We start from the raw sequence: 20396 nt of genomic DNA on the forward strand, positions 1-20396 counted from the left end.
TCATCCCCCTCCCACCCTTCCAAGTTTCTAATGCCTATTATTCCATATTCTATGTCCACGTGTACACGTTATTTAGCTCCCACTTCTAAGCAAGAACGTGTGGTATTTTACTATTTGTTTCCGAGTTATTTCACTTAAGATAATGGCCTCCAGTTCCACCCATGTTGCTGCAAAAGCCATGATTTCATTCTTTTGTGTGGCTGAGTAGTAATCTATTGTATGTGTGTGTGTTGTGTATAAACACATCTCACAAAAGTTGTGAGATATATATATGTGTGTGTGTATATATACCAAAAATTTTAAATTTTAATTTGTACTTACCACTGTACTTTAAACTCAAATGCAAATATTTTATCTATTCACTTTTGTAATCATGGAGCTATATACATCCATTGGGGAACCTGATATTATACAAACAGTAAGCAGTGATGAGGAAGAGATACTGAGGAAATCAGGGAATAAGGACATTAAAAAAGTAAAAAGAAAAATGAAGGAATGAAAACTAAAAGTAATGTCAACTGTTGTCTGCAGAACGGGATTCAGTCATGTAGCCCATGGCAGTAGCACAGCCACATACCAAATAGCAGAGAAGCGAGTCGTAACAGGAAGCCTCCACTCTTTCTTGGGCTTCCTGTAGCAAGTGGTAAAGAAATAGGTGAGTACCATGAAAAATCATCCAGTTTTTCCCAAGAATCAGGGCTATCCCTGTGTCAGCAGAGCATGGCCCTATCTCTGCCTCTACCACAACCTCACATGCTTCATCCCAGAAATGGTCCCAGACCTGACCCCCTCTTCAGCCACTTCATTCACTCCTGGTTCAAGTTTTTCCCCCTGTAAATTGGGGTCTCTCAGATACTTAATCACTTGCTTAATGGTTTGGGGACTACACAATCTTCTGTCAGCCCTAGGCCTACACATTCCTTAACAGATATGTGCAGGAACACAGGGTACCTTTTAACACCACCACCACCACCACCAATACTCATAATAAACAAACAGATGAATAACACTTATATAATGCTTATTATGCACCAGGCACTCTCCAAAACACTTTATACTAGGTACTACTTTTATACACATTTCAGGAAAGTAAATTGAGACTTACAGCGGTTAAGTGATCTGTTGTGAAGTAGCAGATCCCAAATTTAAACACCTGTATGTTGGTTCCAAAGACCACATTCTTTATCACTATTCTATGCTAAAGCTCACAACTGAAGACTTAATAATAAATCTTTAAAACTCCAAATATATAACTAAAATTTGGAGTACATAGTTCTTCCATCAAGAAGGCCTTGTGAATAGGATTAAGTGGACCCTAGCTCTTCCATCCCTTTTCAAAAAATCTTTATGGTTGGTCAGCTTCTTTATATTATATGAATTCTAAAATATATTTGCCAGAGAAACTCAATCATATCTATAAATATGATTACTCCTCATCCCTACCAAACCACTTAACCATCCCAACTAGACGCCCCACTAACTTCATATCTTACTGCTAATGCAAAAAAAAAAAATCTAATGCATTTCTGGCAAACAGAGAGTTTCTGTGGAAATCAATGGATAGAAAGGTTAACATTGACTTCTAAGGCAAGACTATAGACTAGCCAGTTAAATGTCACAGATATAATTTCCTTATTTGAAAGACACATCATATAAAATTGATGATGCTTTTCTGTTGACAGTATGAATGCTAATCATTAGGACTATTTACTATCATTTCCATGCTATAATTCTGCTCAAATATTGAAATTTGTAATACCAAGTAAGAGAAGCTATTTTCATTACTTTTTACTTTTTTTTGAGACAGTCTTGCTCTGTCACCCGGGCTGGATTGCAGTGGCACGATCTCAGCTCACTGCAACATTTGCCTCCTGGGTTCAAGCGATTCTCCTCCCTCAGCCTCCCGAGTAGCTGGGATTACAGGCATCTGCCACCAGGCCCAGCTAAGTTTTGTATTTTTAGTAGAGACGGTGTTTCACCATGTTGGCCAGGCTGGTTTTGAACTCCTGACCTCCAATGATCCTCCTGCTCAGCCTCCCAAAGTGCTGGGATTACAGGCGTGAGCCACCTCACCCAGCCAAGAGAAGCTATTTTAGATTTCAAAAATATACTTTTACCAATTAACTGGTGTTTTCCTAAGCGAGAAGCCTAGTAATATTATTCTGTTATTAGCAATTGCCTGGGAAGAATGTATATGCTATATGAAACTCTGTGGCTAGGCTGTACATATTACCCTGGAGAAATATACACAGGTAGTTGGATACTAGCATTTCTTTGACATAAATCAAGGATATATATTATGAGTCCTAAATCTGGCAAACCTTGTTCACATTACCCAAAAAGATCTGTTTTATCATGTGGTTCACTCCTACATATGTATTCCAGCCCAACTGGGATTAATTTCTAATATATTTTAAAAAACATGCTTACATTATAGTAAATGGTATTTCTGGTAACACTCTAATATGTTTTGGCCTAAATAAGATTTGTTTAGAGGAAGAGTCAGTCAACCACAGCCTGCAGGCCAAATCTAGCTCTCTGTCTGTTTTTCTTCAACCTGTAATTGAGAATAATTTTTCCAGATTTGCAATCAGTTTAATGACAAAGCTAATTTTGAATCTCAATTAAACAGAATGTTATTTAAAAAAAAAAAGAAAAGTTTAAAAGATTTTCAGTGTTCTTATTATTAAATGCAGTAGGCAGAATAACGATCTCCAAAGACGTCCATGCCCTAATCCCCAGAGCCCATGATTATGTTACCTGACATGGTAAAAGGAATTTGGTAGATGTGATTAAGGTTATGGACTATTATGGGTTGGACCATGTCCCCTACAAAGATACATTGAAGTCCTAATCCCTGATACCCATGAATGTTCCTTTATTTGGAAAAAGCGGTTTTGTAGATGTTATCAAGTTAAGATAAGGTCATCAAGGTAAGCCCTAATCCAATATAACTGATGCCTTATAAGAAGAGGAGAAGAGACAGAGGCACGGGAGGAGAGGAGGCCTTGTGCTGATGGAAGCAGAGATTGAAGCAATGCAGCTGCAAATCAGAAAATACTAAGGATTGATGGGCATAGCTCTTCCATCCCTTTTCAAAAAAGTCAGCTTCCTTATATTATACGGATTCTAAATTATATTTGCATCTATGGAATATGAAACTCTGTTGCTAGGTTGTACATATTACGCTGGATCCATAGCAGTCCATTACCTTAATCACATCTGCCAAATCCCTTTTACCATGTCAGGTAATGTATTCACAGGTTCTGGGGATTACGGCATGGACGTCTTTGGAGACCATTATTCTGCTAACTGCATCTGTGGAAGAAAGAACAAGAAAAGGAAGGATCCTACTCAGAACCTCACAGGGAGCATGGCCCTGCTGAAACCTTGGTTTCTGATTTTTAGACTCCAGAACTGTGAAAACGTTTTTAAATAATTGCCATTGTTTTCAGCCACCCATTTTGTGGTACTTTGTTATGGCAGCCCTGGAAAACTAGCTCCTGGACCCTGCATTGCGAAATTTATCCTGAGTTATCGAGGTGGGCCCAGTGTAATCACATGGATCCTTAAAACTAGAGAGCCTTTCCAGGCTGCAGTAGAGAGAGAAATGTGGCAACAGAAGCAGGTTTACAGAGACGCTACATTCCCGGCCTTGAATATGAATATGATTCCTGGTATTGAATATGAAGGAAAGAGCCATACATCAAAGAATGCAGGTAACCTCTGACATCTGGCAAGGCAAGAGAGCAGACTCTACCTCAGAGCCTCTGGAGGAGCAGAGCCCTGCCGACACCTTGATTTTAGCCCAGTGAGAACTGTGTTGGACTTCTGACCTCTGGAACTGTACCATAATATCATCAATTTTTTTTGTGTAAGCTACCAAGTTTCTGATAATACATTATGGCTGCAACAGAAAACTAATACAATAGATTTGTATTACAAAAACTGTTCTTTATTATTATTAATATTATTTTTTACTTTAATTTTGTTGAATTTTGTGAAAATTTGTTTTCTCTCTTCTTAGGTAAGTACCTACATAATGTGTTTGATTTTGCATCTTGGCCCATAAAGTCTAAAATATTTACTATTTTGTTCTTTACAAAATTTGTTGACCTCTGGTTTTGAGTGTTAGCAAATTTCAAGTTTGTTAAAAGGAAAATACTTAATGTGGCTCTTCCATTTATAAATACTACATTTCTTGCCAAATGGTTTATTGAAGTTCAGATTACAGAAGTAGATTGATTATAAAGATTTGTATAGTTCTAGTTCTCAGAAAGAATTAAAAGAAACATATCCATTCTTCCTATGACTGTACTCGTGCATCTAAAAACTTGATTTGTGAAGCTTGTGATGTGCCACCATAGTATAGTGTAGTTGGGACAGCAAGTGTATGTTAAGTATGGGTTCAGAATGAGATATTAGATAACCTGGAACAAAGGTGAGTGCTGACTTAAATTTCTGGAATACAAGCAAGCCCACTCATCCCAGAGAGATGGACAGGACATTGCCTGGCTGCAGGCAGGTAGCTTCATAGCACTGTCACTATGGAGCGCTATATAAAAAACACATTTGATAGGAATGTGCAAAATTAAAAATAAAAAATAGAAAAATAAATATTTTCCTATAAAAGAAGACTCCACCTATAATATGTTCAGAATTCATTCCCCTAAGGATTTTTTTAGAATTCAAAATTTCTATTATATTTTCAGTAAAGTTAATCATGTTTTCTATGAGTTCAAAACATATTCATCTTAATCACAACACTTGCAGTTTGGTAGCCTCATTTTGAAGAATGGAAAGTTAAGAGAGCATAAATCAATTGCTAAAGAAAGACAAAGTCATTATAAAGCAGAATAAGTACTGCCAGATTGTCCCTGCCATATAGACTAGGTAACCCTACTTTTACATGAGAGAAACAGGTAGCTTAATGAAAAGCATCTTTCATTCAGTAATAACAAATAGTTGTTAAGCGTCTACCATACGCTGGGAATAAGAACCCCAGACTTGCCCCTGTTCCTCAATGAACTCAGTCATTTGCTGTCAGAATGGAAGGTGCATTTAACCTTTGCTCCCACCCCATGTGAGTCAGTCCATGGGTCACATTAGCATAGAAAAGGCACAAGCTGAGATTTCCCTACCCACTGCCAGATTGGCAAAGAAATACAGCAGAGAGGCCATGCCAGGCTTGGGAATCAGACAGACCTAGATTCAAGCCCTCTCTCCTTATTAGCTATGTAATGGCGGGAAAATAGTCTAAGATGTGGGACACAGTTCCCTAGGGCTCAGATGTAAAATAAGAACCATCGCATCTCCTTTGCGGTGTTGCTGTGAGGACTGACCAGGAACCACACAGATGCTCACCCAGTTGGCTCATCATACAGGGTGCTGGGTACATTTTAACCATGAATGTCCTTCTAGGAGGTAAAGTAAATAGCAAGAAATACAATGAATAGAACACTTAGCCTTCTTTGCACATTCTGCAGGAGTCTTGTGAAATCACTGAGTTCCTGTCACTCAGGGGACTTGGTAATGGAGCCCCTGCTGTACTCGTAGACACACAGCCATGGGTAAGAGAAGGTGGGGATGGGACATCAGACAACCTGGAACAAAGGCCAGTACTGACTTCCGTTTCCAGGTTCACATGCAAGCCTACTAATCCCAGGATACTACAAAGATGTCAAAACATTTACACTGAGGAGAGAACATCATCACAAGGAAGGGTGCATGGAAGAAAGGTGGGGGAGGGCAGTAAAAACAAGGAGGAGGAGACAATAAAGACAGGCAGAAGGCTTAGAGGCACATATTACTCAGTCACTCAGCTTCCCAGGGATGGGCTCGTGGTCCAGTCCCTGAATGTATCTAGAGTCACATGTATAGTGAGGGATTGATCATGCTGATTGCAGCTCTAAATGTCTTTAATTTTCGTGATTCTATTTTCCTGAAGTAGAGTGGTGATGAATGATAGTGGAGAGTTAAGAAGATTAGTTGGACAATTTTCAAAAGAAGAATAGATATGACTAGTAAATATGAGCAGTAATAGTTCAATTTTTTAAATAATGCAAATTAAATCAATGTGATGCAGCATTTGCCTATCAAATGAAAGAAATTAACAAGAACATCTGTGCAGATGAGGGCACCATGAAATACATGCACTCTGATGTTGTGGACAGGGGTATGGATTGGTATGAGAGTTTAGAAATAAATTTGGTAATGTTCATCAAAATAATTTAGAATATTCATCTCTTTTGGCCTATTAAGTCTTCTTAGAAACTACCATATGCCAAAATGCCCATAAAAGTTATGCACAGACGTGCATCATTTATAATAACAGTGAGAAACTGGACATCACTCAAGTATTCAATATTAGGTAGATGCTTAAATAAGACAGAATATATCAATATGGTAGAATATTTTGTGGCCATTAAACATAAAAGCTTTCTAATAATATAGGGAATTTAATAACATTAAAAATGTCAAGTAAAGAAAGCATATGTTCTCAGGTAAACTAAAAACTTATTTTTAAAAATACACTAAGAAATTACTATTGCTGGAATAATAAACACATTTCCTGATTCTTCATATTTTTCCAAATTCTCTACAAAGCACATGTCTCATCTTTAAGCTCAGAAAGAACATAAAGCTAAAATAATCATCATAATAAGAAAAAAACAAAAGATAAAAAGGAATTGTTCTCATCCATTTTCTTTCATAGTTCTGAGGCCTTATGTTCATGAGAAGAAAGGTAACAGGAAAACGATATTTTTATTTATACTGTATTGATTTTGGACAGGCCACGAGACAGTGGAAAGAAAAATTAAGAGACGGTGGCATAAATTCTTGAAGGCCGAGCCTTATTTTCTTCCTCTATTACTTGACTTTCACATTTTAATCCATGTTAAAAGACCTGTTTTATATTCTTGTGTTTTATCTAAATCTTTTCTGGCAGTCAGCAGAAATATATGTATATTCTATACTCACAATAATAAACTATATCAGATACAGGATGAGAAATGTATCTCTTAAAGATCTCCATATGAGTTAATATTACACCTTCTCTAGATAAATTTATCTATCAGGAAATTAGTTTAAATTTAATTTAGAGGAGCCACATGATATAGTGAAAGGAGCCCAAAGCTTGAAGCTGGAACACCTGTATTTGGAGATGGATCCACCAGATTTATGATTGGCACAATTCACTCAGTCCCTTGGCTCACAAATGTGTCATGTATGGAGCTGAGATGACATCATCTTCACAGCATTACTGCGATGATATGAGATAATACATGTGGAAGTGACTGCAATGTTGTGAAGTCACTGTTTAACCCTTTCACACCAAAAGAAGGAAAAAGTGTTTGATAGGGCCTCTTCATGCTATTAACATGCTGTATTTAACCAAATGAAAATAATAATAATAATAATAAAAGTACATTTAATAGATTTGGTGACCCAAAGTTCATTGCCTGGCCACATTTCCTTGAGTGCAGCTCAAAAATTTACCAGCATTAACATGATGTGATTTTTTTTCCAGGTTAAAAAAATATATATATGATTCAATAACTAAAGCTGATAGTTTACAAAACAGAAAGCAGCTACTCTAATAATAAATGGAATACTGCCACTTATAAGCTCAGCATTTCCCTAGGTAACAGAAATATTTTCTCTTAAGACGGCTTATTGGGGTCAACAGATTAGAACTTATATGTACTTCAAAATCAAACGGTATAGTTTTTTTTTTTCTTTTCAAACTTAGTAATGTAAAGATCTCTTGTAAAGGAAAAAGATCTCACTGACTGCCAATGTTGACAACTTATTTTTACAACAATATTAATATATGCCACTAGGTATAATCTGCCTGCCCTATCCTCATGGTTCTTTTACAACAACTATAAAACTAAAAATTAATTTATACATTAAAAGCAATCAAAATCTTTAAAGTAGTGTGAAAATCAATAACATTGCTATGAATAAACACATTATTTCACTGAAAGTAAGTTATAATTCTCAGTGTGAATATGATAGTACACAGGCACACGTAAAGTTTGACATGTCTATACATATAATACTCTCAAAATTTTTGTCTATTCCAACTTTTGTAAAATCAGTGGTATGATACATGTTTAAGTTATATATTTAGTGCACATAGGGGGAACATAAGAGCAATGCCTGAGTTACATGTTTAGTGCACATAGGAAACACATGCAAGCATACATCTGAGTTATACATGCAGTGCACATATAAAACATGTACACGCACTTGAGTTACATAAATAGTGCACATATGCAATCAATGCAGGCACACACCTGAGTTATACATGTAGTACACATACAGGCTCACACATAAGTTACATACACAGCACACACAGGAAACACAGACACACATCAGAATTACATACATAATCCATGGAAAACGTACAGACACACACCTAAGTTATACATGTGGTGCACATATGGAGCACAAATAGGCACATGCCTGAGTTATTTAGGTAGAGTACATATGGGGAACACACAGCAATACCTCGGTTACATATGGAGGACAAACCTAGCCTTTTCCCATTAACTCAAGATAAATAAATAGCACTGCCTCCGTCTAATCAGATTATTAATTCATCAAAAGTGTGCTACAAAAATTGCATGATTAAACTGCATTAGGAGGCCCAGATAACCCAGACATGCATAGATTACTTTTTTAGGGCTATAATCAAAATGTAATTATAAAATGGATTATTTTCTTGGAGAATACACACGCACAGGAAAATGTTCACATACTCTTGTCTGAGAAACTCTGCTATTGATAACATGACCTATGTCCAAACATTTTTAAAAGTTTTTTATAAAATAGAATCCTAGAATTCCTGATTTGAATAGAACTTGCGGGGCACCGGAGTTCAGCCGGATCTGACTTATTGATTTATGTTGCTAACTCAGGGCAACAGCATCCGCAACAGCCTCTAAGGGCTGGGAGCTCTGGCATTTAATTTAATCTCGTCCCCATCATTGCCCTTCATCTTCTCCTCATTGCTGCTGCTTCTCCTCTCTTTTCCACCTTCATGCCCTGTCCTTGCTATTCTTAAGTACCACGCACATTTGAGGACAGACAAAACAGACATACCATGAAACAGATTTGTTTTCAGTCTGAAAGCCCACAAAACAGCACCTCTGTGGAAGGAAAGCCATAGTTACAGTTGGTTGTGTGGCTGGAAATTCTGAATTCCCCTGGAAACATTTAAGACTAGGCCCTTTTCTGCTATCAATTACAGAACAAATAGACCCCCAGGTCTGCTCACCTGCACAATCCACACAGAAAGTAATGGGTATTCCACATATAATGGGTAAATGATTTGACATTTTGCTATTACACATATAGCTATGGTCTGCATAAGGACAGTTGAAAGAGAAGTAGACACGTAAGAAGTTGATTTATTGAATTTTCAGCAATTCATTAAATTTAACAAATATTTATAGAGTGCTTATTTTCTGGAAAATACTGAACAATTTTTATTTTTCTCTTTACAGCAATTGTGAAATAAAAGAACCAGATACCTAGGCTCCAACTTAAATATCCATCTCCTTTATTTAAAACATATATTGGCTATTTATCATGAAGTACCAGGTGTTCTGCTGGGGTCAGTGAGATATTAGAGGCCAAAAAAAATGTTTCTGGGTTAAAAGACTAGAACACATGTTATGAATAACATAAAAATTTAGACTGGGAAAAAAACAATTTCAACAGATAATGACAGAGAGACAACAAAGACAAGTAAGGTGAAAGCAATATAGCATTGTGACTAAGAACAAGAATATGAACAAGCGGAAAGATCTGAGTTTAAGTTTCAGGTTATTTCAATTATCTGTGTGACCTTGGGAAATTATTTAACCTCTCCAAGCTGTAATTTCCTCTTATGTGCCAGCAGGCTAAATAGAAGTACCTAACACATTCTTTCATCTTGTTTTTGTTTTGAGAATTAAATGAGATAAAGCACAGTATCTGGCAGAGGGCTAGTGCTAAGTAAAAGCTATGTATTTTCATTATAATTACTACTTTTCATATATTGGTGCCAGAAATAGCATAAGAAAATGAACAGAGGCCAGGTGCAGTGGCTTACTCCTGGAATCCCAGTACTTTGGGAGGCTGAGGCAGGTGGATCACTTGAGGTCAGAAGTTCCAGACCAGCCTAGCCAACATGGTGAAACCCCCTTCTCAACCAAAAATACAAAAATTACCTGGGCATGGTGGCACATGGCTGTAATCCCAGCTACTGGGGAGGCTGAGGCAGGACAATCGCTTGAACCTGGGAGGCAGAGGTTGCAGTGAGCTGAGACTGCACCACTGCACTCCAGCCTGAGTGACAGAGTGAGAAAAAAAAGAAAGGAGAGAAAGAAAGAAAGAAAGAGAGAGGGAGGGAGAAAGAGAAAGAAAGAAAGAGAGAGGGAGGGAGAAAGAAAGAAAGAAAGAAAGAAAGAAAGAAAGAAAGAAAGAAAGAAAGAAAGAAAGAAAAAGAAAGAAAGAGAGAGAGAGAAAGAGAAAGAAAGAAGGAAAGAAAGAAAGAAAGAGAGAAAGAAAGAAAGAAAAAGAGAAAGAGAGGAAGAGAGAGATTGAGAGAGAGAGAGAACAGAGACAAGAAACATAAGACCTTACTCTGGAAACTGTGAGAATTCTCATTTGGTTAAAAGACTAGATCATAGAAGAAAAGTAGAGGTTCATAGGTTTGAAAATTTGGTTTTAGTCAAATTGAAAAACAGGCTGAGATACAGGGTTTAATCGGTAGATAGTAAAGAAATCATTGAAACATTTTGAACAGAGCAGTGATAAAATCAGAGGTGCACTTTAGAAAAATAACTAAGGATGGCAGGATAAGGTGGAGAGAGGAAAAATCAGAGCATTTTATGAAAAGAATTCCACTTAACCAATTAAGAATTAAGAAGTAAAATGGGAATTAGAGTGTTGATATGAAAAAGAACTAAACTTGAAAGAGACATTATGGAGGTAGAATCCCTTACAACATTTAGGAGCACCTTTAAGTTCAAAGAGTTTGAATAAAATAGGTCTCACAGGAAGAGCAAAGGTCATGCCATAAGCCCAATCAGTGCTATAATAATGACCCTTAATATCTACTCAGTGTCAGACACATTGTATTACCACACTTTGCATTACTATAGTGGAATACCTGAGACTGGGTAATGTATAACCAAAAGAGTTTTATTTGGCTCATAGTTCTGCAGGTTATGCAAGCATGGCACCAGCATCTGCTTGGCTTCTGGTGAGGCCTCAGGAAGCTTACAATCATGGTGGAAGGCATAGGGGGAGCCCACAGATCACATGGCAAGAGGGAACAAGAGAGCAGGGAGGAGGTGCCAGGCTCTTTAAACAACCAGCTCTTGAGTGAACTAATATAGTGAGAACTCACTCAACACCAAAAAGATGGTACCAAGCCATTCATGAGGAATCTGCTCCTATGACTCAAACACCTCCCACTAGACACCTCCAACTTTGGAGGTCACATTTCAACATGAGATGTTGAGGGGACACACACCCAAAACATATCACACGTTATGTGTCATTTTTAGATTCCTTTTAAGGCTGGTCATCCAATGGATTTCACATCCTCACACAACCCAAACAAAAAACAGAAAAAAAGAAACTTCCTCTAGTTGTTTCCAGCAACCTTCTCTCATACCTCCCTGGCTTGAATTGGTTACATTTCCATTCCTGAACTAATAACTGTGATCAGGGGATTGACATACGCTTTAGGACATAAGTTTTGTTTACCTGAATCAATTTTTGTGTTTATAATAATGAAACTATATTAATTTGGTTAGAACAGTGATTCTCAGTCTGAGGCAATTTTGTCCAGCAGGGGACATTTGGTAATGTCTGGAAAACTTTTGATTGTCACAACTGCAACAGTGTTACTAGCCTCTAGTTGGTAGAGTCCAGGGATATTGTTAAGGATCCTACAACGCCCAGAACAGTGAAGTATTGGACCCAAAATTTCAATAGTGTTCAGAGTGAGAATGTTGGCTTTGAACAATTAGGGGTCATCCCTGGATCTGAGTGTGAAACCAGCTCCAAATCCCACCTTACATTAATAGATAAGGATAAAACCAATGTTAGAGAGACAACAAAAAGTCAATTAAATTAATATACTCAACAAAAATTAATTGAGTTAGGGTGTTGGGACATTGCAAGAATGCTGCAGTGAAAGGCTTCCAAATATCTGCTCCTCCATAATGGCAATGAAAACACTAAATCAACATTTTAAGAACTCTGTCAACTAACCAACAGAGAAATTCAAAGATTCTTTATTAAAGAAAAAACAGCTGAATCTCAATGAGAACAGTGACCTTTCTGGTGTTTTAACTTGCGCTACTCCCATCCTCTCTTCTCAGCTCTACAATAGCTTTGAAAACCAACAGCTTGGTAAATATGATAGCAGTGATAAGCATAGCCATAAAAAAACCAGCAGCCTACCAACCAAAAGAGAGGGAAAAACAGTTTTGAAACTCCTCAAAAATGCCCTTACCAGTTGTTATTATTTGATCTGGCTGGTAGTTTCCTGGAAACCTCTACTAGCAGGGTTTGTCTTTACTTGACCGGACTCAGAGATAACTCCTTGTAAACAACGTTTCCCCAGGACATCGGTCAAAAACCATCCATGGTAACTGCTTAATATCAGCTACCTGAGGCTTCTATAAAATTTGGGCAAACAAGAAGCTGACCAAAACCTTACATGGAAAATGTGGTGAATGAATTGTCCATAGTGTCTGTGTGCTTGGGCTGCCATAACAAAATACCAGAGACTGATCACTTGAACAACATAAATTTATTTTCTCACAGTCCTGGAGGCTAGAATGGTCCAGCATGGTGAAGTTTTTGAAGCCTCTTTTCCAGGCTTCTTTCTCACTGTGCACTCCTTTGGTTCACATGCACAGAGACAGAGCAACATCTCTGGTATCTCTTCTTTTAAGGGCACTAATCCCATCATGAGTTCCCATTCATATGATCTCATCTAAACTTATTTATGCACCCAAAAGCCTCATCTCTGAATAGCATCATATTAACATATAACTTTGAGTGGCACACATATATTCAGTTCATACATTCTGCCCTGGACCCCCAAGATGTCCTTCTCACATGCAAAATACCTTAATTTTATCCCAAAAGCCTCAAAAGTCTTAACAGATTCCAGCATCAATTCTAAAGTACAAAGTCTCATCTAAATAGTATCTAAATCAAATATAAGTAAGGCTTATCCCAAAAATCAAAATTATTCTCCAGCTGTAAACCTGTAAAACCATAAAAGTTATGTGCTTCCAAATTATAACAGATAGTGGAATAGGCATGAGATAGCCATTCCCATTCCAAAAGGAAAAATTAAGAAAGAAGGAACGAGAGACAGGCCACAAGAACGTCCAAAACCAACCAAGGCAAATTCCATTAGCTCTTAAGGCTCAAGATATCTCTTTTTCATTTAATGCCATTTAAGACCTACAGGGATAGTGGATCCTGCCTCCAGGCTTTTACACAGCCCTGTCTCCAAGGCCACATCCCCAGGCTTTAATCAGAGGCCATATGGCCTATTGAAACTGAGGCAATGGTCCCACCCTTTGCCACAAAGGACATTGACCTGATGATCTCTGAATTGCCTTTGGGGTCACTACTTCATTTTCATGAAAAGCACAAAGTTACAGCCAAATAGCTCTCCGGTCTGGTCTTGCAAGATCTAAAAGTCTGGCAGCCTTTATTTCATCTCATTTGTTTCTGACCCCTTAGTTCAAATTGACAGTGTTTTTGCTTGTATAATTGATCTCTATTCCTGGCCTCTTCTGAGATGGCTGATTCAGTCCATGAGTCATTACCACGATCTCTTTATCAAATAATTGTTCAACCACACCCTTCCTGTTGTCTTCACAACAGGCTTTTTTATTTTTTTGCAATAGAGATAGGCTGAAAACTTTCCAAATCTTCAACTCTGGTTCCTTTATGCTTAACAATTTCTTCTTCAATTTCTCTCTCTCCTTTCACATTTTACCATAAACAGGAAGAACCAAGCCACTCCTTCAACACTTTGCTTAGGTATCTCCTTAGCTAATTATCTAATTTTATCACTTGCAAAATCCAAAGTCTTATCTAAATATTATCTAATTTTGTTTGTCAAAAATATCAATTTCACAAAACACTAGAACATGGTTAATCCAAGTGCTATGTCACTTTATAAAAGGATCACTTTTCTTCCATTTTCCAGTAATTTTTTTCCTCATTTTCATTTGAGAACTCAACAGAATGGCCTTCAACATCCATATTGATATCAACATTCTCTTCATGATTATTTATTATATTATTATATCTCTAGAAAGACAGATAATTCCCCTTAGCTGTTCTCTTTTCTTTCTGCGCCCTCACTCCAACTGCCTTAAATACTTCACTGCAATTTTGGCTTCTTCTAGCATACACCTCAAAACTTTTCCATCGTCTATCCATTGCCCACTTCTAAAGCCACTTACGCATGTTTAGGTATTTGTTGCATCAGCACTCCACTTCCTGGTACCAAAATTTGTGTTAGTCTTCTTGGGCTTCCATAATAAATTCCCATAGACTAGGCGGTTTAAGCAACAGAAACTTATTTTCTCACAGTCCTGGAGGGCAGAATTATGAGACAAGCATGCCAGCAGCACACTTTGCCAGGTTCTGGTGGGAGCTCTCCTTCTCTCTGTGCTCTGGCATGGCCTTTCTTTGGAGCATGCGTGTGGAAAGAGAAGCAAGCTCTCTGGTGTCTTCTTTTGGGGGCACTCATCTCATCATGAGGGATCCAGTCATATGATCTCATCTAACTGTAATTACAACATAGACATTTTGAGAACACAGATATTCAGTAAACAATAAGGACTTTGAAAAGCTCCAACATGTTTCTGAGAATCTAGAAGGCAACACACAAGTGCAGGAAGTTGAGACACCTGAAAAAGTCTTAATTTTTTAACTCTTGCTGACCTTGAGTATCTGAGCAAGTAGGACATTAATGGTAACAGAGTTTTCAACTGCCTACCAGTAAATTGAAGGCATGCACCTAACACACATGGAACTATTCAGGAAAGACTGGGAGAGTTGCTGGTTCAAGATATTAAGGAAATGCATGTCTAGTCATTAGCTGACAATTATGTTAACCAGTTACTACACATGAGAAACTATAGAGTTCTTACAGGAAAGTCATGAAACAAAGAACAACAATAACAAACAGGAACAATAGCAAACTGTGAAGAACAGGATCTGGTTTCCAGAGTTGCTACATCATATTATCTAAAATATTCAGTTTCAAAAAAATCATGATACATGTAAACAAACAGGGGAATATGGCCCCAAAACAAGGGGATAAAATCAGTCATGAATTTTTGCCCTGAAAAAGTCCATGAATTAGAATTCCTAGTCAAAAATTTGAAATAATAACATTAAATTATAATTTAAAGACATTACAATTATTTTCAAAGACCAAAAGTAAACCATGAATACAAATTTAAAGAAAAACATGAGAATGATATATCAGCAAATAGATAACATCAACTTAAAATATAAATTATTTAAAAAATCGAAATTCTAGAGCTCTAAGATACAATAACTGAAATAAAAAATTTGCTAGGGAGCCTTTTTCTATGTTACAAAATTAGCCAACTTTTATTGAGAGCTTAAAACATATTAAAATACATATTAAAATGTATTGTAAATGCTTTATTTTTCTCTTTTTTTAATTTAATTTTAATTTCTGGGATACATGTGCAGGACATGCAGGTTTGTTGCACAGGTAAATGTGTGCCATGGTGGTTTGCTGCACATATCAACCCGTCACCTAGGTATTAAGCCCCACATGCATTAGCTATTTATCCTGATACTCTCCCTCCCACTGCCCCCCTGACAGGCCCCAGTGTGTGTTGTTCCCCTGCTAGGGAGACTTAATTGCAAATTTTACTTGGCAGAATAAATAATCAGTGAACTTGAAGACAGGTCAATTGAGACTATCTAGTCTGTGGAATATAAAGAAAAAATAATGAAGAAAAATGAACAAAGTCTCCAATGTCCCTGTGATGCTATCAAGTGTACCAACATCCACATAATGAAAACTTTAGAAGGAGAAGTAAAAGAGAAAAAGTAGAAAAAATATTTGAGGAAACAATAGCCAAAATTTTCAAAATTTCATTTGAAAATCATTAAACTGTACATATTAAGAGAAACTCAGAATGTATGTAAGATCAACTAAAATTATCCATGCCCAGACACATCATAATCGAATTGTTGTCAACAGTAAAAGATAAAGACAGAATCTTGAACATAGTAATAGAGAAGTGGCTCATCACTTACAGGGGTCCTTGATAAGAGGAATAATTGATTTCTTATCAGAAACTATGGTTTCCAGAAGGCAATGGGATGACATACTCCAAGTACTGAAAGAAAAATACTGTCAAATAAGAATTCTATAATTTTCACAACTATTCTTCAAAAATGAAAAAAAGTTAAGACATTGCCATATAAACAAACTGAAATAATTTGTCACTCATAAACCTACTCTATAAGAAATGCTAAACGGAGTTGTTCAGTCTGAAAATAAAGGACAACAGACAATAAATAGAATCCACATGAAGAAATATTAACAGCACCAGTAGACATAACAATATAAATAAACATAAGAAATAGTATTAATATACCCTTGGTTTGTAATTTTTTGCCTGTTTATTTAAAAGGTAACTATACAAATCAACAACTATAAAATGGTGCTGATGGACTTATAATCTGTAAATATTTATTCTTATAATATATAAGAGCACAAAGAAAGGGGAAAAAGTAGAGCTATGTAGCAGCAAAATTTTGTATACCACTGACATTAAATTGGTATTGATCCAAACTAAATTGTTAAGATACTAGTTATAATCCTCAGAGCAACCATTAAGAAAAGAATGTAAAAATACAATTAAAGAAATATTAATATTAATGGAATTAAAATGTTATACTAGAAAACATCTATTTAGAATAAAAGAAGAAAATAATGGAAAAACAGAGAAACAAACAAACAAAAAAAGACATATAGAACATATGTGCCTGGACAACATGGTGAAACCCCATTTGTACAAAAAATACAAAAATTAGTTGAGCATGGTGGCCCATTGGAGGCTGAGGCTGGTGGATCACTTAAGCCCAGGAAGCAGAGGTTGCAGTGAGCCAAGATCACACCACTGCATACAAGCCTGGGTGACGCAGTGAGACCCTGTCTCAAAAAAAAAAAAAAAAAAAAAAAACCCAAATCAAAATAACAGTTAAAAAAACCCACATGTGGCAAAATGGCAGATGTAAAGCTTACTTTATCAGTAATTATATTAACACAGAACATTACATTTGGATAATGATTTTTCTAATAAAATTTGTTGTAGACAGAAAACAGAATTAGATCAGTATTGAGATTACAAAGTGGCATTAGCAACAAGCAAGGAACTGAATCCACAAATGTCTCTTTGGAGACAGGAAGCAGGATGTATGTGTCACCTCTTAATAGATTCATTAGGATAAACTAAACAGCATGTTCAAAAAGTTCATAGGATTGGCAAATAATGTTTTGGTAAAGTCATTAGAAACCATACAATAGCTATTATGATGATAATTTACAGCCGTGACAATCGTCTAGACAAGAGAATTAAGACATTACTGGTTCCAATTTTAATTTGAAACAAAGCTAACCGTATCATATTAAGTGCCCTGGTCTTGTGGCCTCCAGCCACTGGATGAAAATGTTAAACTCATTTGCTATTTTTCCCAGAACAGCTGACAGAAGTAGGCAGGGGTAGGAGAAAGGAATGAGTCAATTGTAAAGAAATTTGAATTCAAGCAAAAAAGCCTCAGGAAAGAAAAAAATATCCTTCCTGCTGCAGCAATGTTATCCAAACAGTGGGGTTCTCAGTTTGCCTGGTACTAAAGGACATCTGATAAACAGCCTCTGGTAAATAAAAAGGTAGTGGTTTATCTTTTTAAAAATTTTATTTTATTTTTCATTGACCAATAATAATTGCATTTATTTATAGCATACAAGGTGATGTTTTGATATATGTTCACAATGTGGAATGATTAAATCAGACTAATTAACAAATTCATCACCTCACATATAATTTTTTGTGGCAAAAACATGTCAAATCTACCCTTTTAGCAATTTTGAAATATGTAATGCATTAGTATTTATTATAATCACCATTTTGTGTGAAAGATCACTAAAGGTTACTGTTCCTGTCTACCAGAAACTTTGTACCATTTGATCAACATCTACCCCTTTTCCATCCATCCCCCTCCGTCAGGCCCTTTTCAGAGATAAATCACTGGTGGAGACTAGAATGACTGTTACCAGTGGTTTATCTTTGAAAAGAGTCCACACCTGAGTCCAGATTTTGTTTTGTTTTTTTGTTTTGTTTTTCCTGCTCTTACAATGTAAACTTAAAGCAAGATGGACTCTAGTGGTCTGATTGATGAGGAGAGAAAATAGAAAGGAAAGACCTATTTCTGTGAGTAGTATCTGCTAGGATGGGTTCTCAGGACACAGTTCTAGACATTCCATTGTAAGAACAGGCATTCATTTACATTTGATGAATGTACAAATCAACCACATTTAGTTTTCCTATTGAGGTTTTATCATACTTTCTCCAAGCCAATGACTTCTTCACATTTCTCCTTTTGGTCCTTCTAAAGTGGATGTCAAGTCAAAGTATGAGGTAGTGCATTTCAGAATCATGAGTAGGAAACAATTTCAAGACCCAGAGCCTACCCCATTTACCAGCACCAAGTGCTACTGCCCTAGACCCATACTGGAGGGTATCCTGGCCTGGAAAGTACAAACTGAGCTCTAGGTGGGGCTGTTGCTTTTCCTGAGACCTTGGCCAAGTCACTCAACTTTCCTGACTCTCTCAGTTTCTTTACCTAAAAAAGGAGGAAGATGAACTGGTTGAGCTCTCTTGCATCTTTAGAATTTGGCAGTTTTAGATGCCCCTATCATATAAAATAAGTCTCTCAATTCCTTTAAAATAAATATATTTATGCGTAAATAATTATATATTTATACATAATAAAGCCATAAATACAAATATCAATATATTTACACATATAGATACATATTAATATCTTTTATATGTAATTATATATACATACGTAGCATAACACACATATGGATATACATATGCTATATAAACAAAATATACTATGATAAAAGTGCTTTGAAACAGTCTCCCAAACAGCCCATCCAAAATAGTTTCAGATCATTACAAAATTATTTCAGGGTCTCAGAATCAAAACACAGAAAAGCCTCATGGTACACAGTAGCCCACTCCTGATTTGAGATGGCATTAATCAATGAGAAACCTCTAAATAGAGGGCAACCAATATTTTGAAACATGCTGTCTGAGCAGAAATAGCCTCAGAAATTATGGCGAAGCAACAACCTTTTCTTCTTTCACTCTCTAGCCAGGGTCCTCTTCTAACTGGGCACCGACTCTTTCCTCCTCTCCCAGCTTTCTCCTTCCCCTACCCGCCCTGGCGCAGAGTTGTCGTCTTCTGACTCTGGAACCCCCCTTCCAATGTGCTGTTTCTGTACCTCACCTCTTGGAGGTAGATGTTGCAGTGGCAGCCTCAAACAGGGATGCTTTTTTAGGCACCATCAGAAGCCACGGCACAGTGCTAGGCAAGAATCAGAGGAATAAAACACAATCTCCTGGAGCTGATGGTCCAGTTGTCCCAACTGGAAAAGGAAGTTAGACCACAGTGGTATGCAAAGTGTCTTCTGACTGTAGAATTCTCAGACGAATGAATGCACACCAGTGCAAATTATAACACATTAATTTTAATTGTAGCCCTCTAGAGAGGATGACCTAGCCACTGAGTGAAGATTTCAGGCAGGTGGGCCTTTCTGTTTCCACCGAAACTATATTCTATTGGCAGCCGCCTAGTCTTAAAATTGCCTTTAGGAAGGCGTAGGAGACTGAATTGGAAAATGCAGACAGGCAATTTATGGGAAAATTGAATGAAATGTCCTTCTGAGTAAGGAGACAGGAGTGTGGTAATGTCAATCCTCCTTCTAAAGACCAGAGAAAATTTCTGTTCCACCTGACAAACTCTGTATCCTTTTGGACTTTGTAAATATTGCACTTGGAATTGACTGTCATTTAAATATTGAAAGGAAAATCTGCCAAAGTTATTTGATTAGTCAAATGCTTTAAAGATTCATTAAAATACCAACGCTGTGGGATGACGGGAGCCTCCCCCCTTATTCAATGCCTTCCTCATGTGGTATCTCTGACACGGCTTATGGACTTCCTCAGCAGTTCTAAAGGGATCAAATGTTTAAGTTCCTGGAACAAATGGAAAGTGCTTACCCCTCACTC

General features: G+C 36.9%; 1 protein-coding gene and 2 long non-coding RNA genes across 5 annotated transcripts in view; 1 reads left to right on the forward strand and 2 right to left on the reverse strand.

Annotated features, from left to right (window-relative positions):
- The window catches only part of FGF14 (fibroblast growth factor 14), a 683612-nt gene that overhangs the window by 458395 nt on the left and 204821 nt on the right, over positions 1 to 20396 (reverse strand). The window lies entirely within an intron of this gene.
- The window catches only part of LOC134738078 (uncharacterized), a 116483-nt gene that overhangs the window by 71785 nt on the left and 24302 nt on the right, over positions 1 to 20396 (forward strand). The gene's annotated exons all lie outside the window — the stretch shown is intronic.
- Positions 4007 to 19918, reverse strand: LOC134738079 (uncharacterized). Its single transcript, XR_010123618.1, has 3 exons — positions 19615 to 19918; positions 16348 to 16430; positions 4007 to 14831 (listed from the first exon to the last, which is right to left on the reverse strand). It is a non-coding gene; the product is annotated as an uncharacterized LOC134738079 (long non-coding RNA).

Source organism: Pongo pygmaeus, chromosome 14, assembly GCF_028885625.2.
Source record: "Pongo pygmaeus isolate AG05252 chromosome 14, NHGRI_mPonPyg2-v2.0_pri, whole genome shotgun sequence".
Taxonomy (NCBI): Eukaryota; Metazoa; Chordata; class Mammalia; order Primates; family Hominidae; genus Pongo; species Pongo pygmaeus.